Source organism: Hyla sarda, unplaced genomic scaffold (assembly GCF_029499605.1).
Source record: "Hyla sarda isolate aHylSar1 unplaced genomic scaffold, aHylSar1.hap1 scaffold_1783, whole genome shotgun sequence".
Taxonomy (NCBI): domain Eukaryota; kingdom Metazoa; phylum Chordata; class Amphibia; order Anura; family Hylidae; genus Hyla; species Hyla sarda.
In genome coordinates, this window is record NW_026608428.1 from 1 (window position 1) to 2,054 (window position 2,054).

At 46.5% G+C, this 2,054-nt stretch overlaps 1 non-coding gene across 1 annotated transcript; it reads left to right on the forward strand.

Moving 5' to 3' along the window:
- Positions 1 to 1,642: 1,642 nt before the first annotated feature.
- On the forward strand, positions 1,643 to 1,833 carry LOC130313799 (U2 spliceosomal RNA). Its single transcript, XR_008861658.1, has one exon. It is a non-coding gene; the product is annotated as a U2 spliceosomal RNA (small nuclear RNA).
- The last annotated feature ends 221 nt before the right edge of the window (positions 1,834 to 2,054 follow it).

Sequence of the window (2,054 nt, forward strand, 5' to 3'; positions counted from 1 at the left end):
CTATGTAACATAACATGGGGGGGGGGGGGGGGTCTCCTGGCTGTTCACACAGGTGTGTCATTGCTGTACATTGACCATGCATTGCTTCTGTGGTATTGCAAAGGCAAAGACAAATGCTTCCAGCCATCCATTGCACTAATGGATTGGTCATCAGCTGGCTGTCTATGTCCCGCATCAATATAGACCAAAGTACAGAGGGTTAGGCTATGCTATTGTGCACCTACCTGATGCATCAGAAGGTGCGAGGCCCTTGCTAAATTCTGTGCACAGACTTTGAGATCTATGCTTTAGACTGTATCTAAACCTGCTCCAACATGGACTGACATTCTGGCCTACTTTCAGCCGATGCGACTTGTCTGTCGCTGAACAGTCGCTTTTTATGTATTCAGCACCTATGTATAATGTTGTAAAAATGCTCTAGAAGCTAAAGTCGCAGAAATGTCACACATATTTGGCCTGCAACTTTCTGTGCGACAAATTCAGACAGGAAAAATCAGTATAAATCCTAAGAAAATTATCCCCCAGTGTCTCCATCTGCTGGCGGTATTGAATAAGCATTGCTGCACTGATGGGGTATGCATTAGACGAAAAAAAAGAAGAAAAAGAAGAATAATACGCCCAGAAAAGAGGCGAAAAGGAGAAAAACGTAAAAAAACGTGAAAAAAAAGTAAGAGGAAGAGAAGGGAAAAAAAGGTGGAAATGGGTTTAAAAGTGATTTCGGCGGAGAAATATATATATATATATATATATATATATATATATATATATATGCGCACACACACACATAGATATAAACGTATTCTCCGTTGAGATATTGCAGCCGCTGCTGTGTCCAGGCCCAGGAGCCTTAGCACTGTGCTGTGATGTCACTCAATACCACTGACATCACTAGGTGTAAACAACATCTCTCCTTTGCTGTGTATGTGACTATGGAGCTGTTTGGTGATGTCGTCTATTACGGCCTTCATAGAAGCAACAGGAGATTGTTGCATCCATCTTGAACCCTCAGAACTACAGTGCTATGATGTCACTCACTTCCACAGGCCTTGCAGAGTGTAAACAACAACAACCCAGCTTTGTTGTGTATGTAACCAAAGGGATTTGTGATGTCACCTAGAACCTTCACAGCAGCGACAGCTTTATGAGGAGCATCAGCACTGCTCTGCCTGAGCAGAACCATCACCGCCATAGGTTGTCAAATAACCCGGATTTAACCCACACAGGTAAGTCCAATGGGGTGCAGGCATGTCCTCTATGCTTACAGCTTCCCGTGGGTGTTGGTTTGATACCGTTTGGGGACAGCCAAGGAGGCATCTGCAGGCAACAAAGGTAGGTGTGTGCTTGTGTGTGTGTTTCCTATGCAGATCCTAAGCCCAGTGTCACATGCAAGTAGGAGGAGTAAGAAGGGTTCCTGGCAAATCCGGGTTATGGATTGCATTTAAAAAGGCCCCGTGGGAGTGCAATGGGCCCCTGTCTTGCTGCTTAGCAATAATGGTATGGGTTTAGGTTCTGCTGTGTGTACTGGTGGTTGACTGCCCCCCAGCCCAGAGTGTGCATGGAAAATTGTCTGGCAGCCTCCCTGACAGCAAGCAGTGATAGTGCCCATGAAGGGGACCTTGTTGGGCCCGCCCCTTTCACGGTTATCGCTTCTCGGCCTTTTGGCTAAGATCAAGTGTAGTATCTGTTCTTATCAGTTTAATATCTGATACGTCCCCTATCTGGGGACCATATATTAAATGGATTTTTGAGAACGGGGGCCGATTTCGAAGCTTGCTTCCGTCGCCCTATGCATTGACCCGATATGGCAGTATCTTCGGGTACAGTGCACCACCCCCTTACAGGGTTAAAAAGAAAGATTCCTACTTTCATTGCTACCTGCTTGCTGGCTAGCCAGCTAGCCAGCCCTGTGGGCCTTGCTGCTGCTGCAGCCAAAAAACAAAAGGTGGTGCTGCTGCTGCTTCTGCTGCTTCTGCTTCTGCTTGTGTCTGGCCCCTGTTGGAGCGTCCAGGCACAGGACTTCTGCTGCTGCTGACTAAATGGCCTCCTTAATTGGA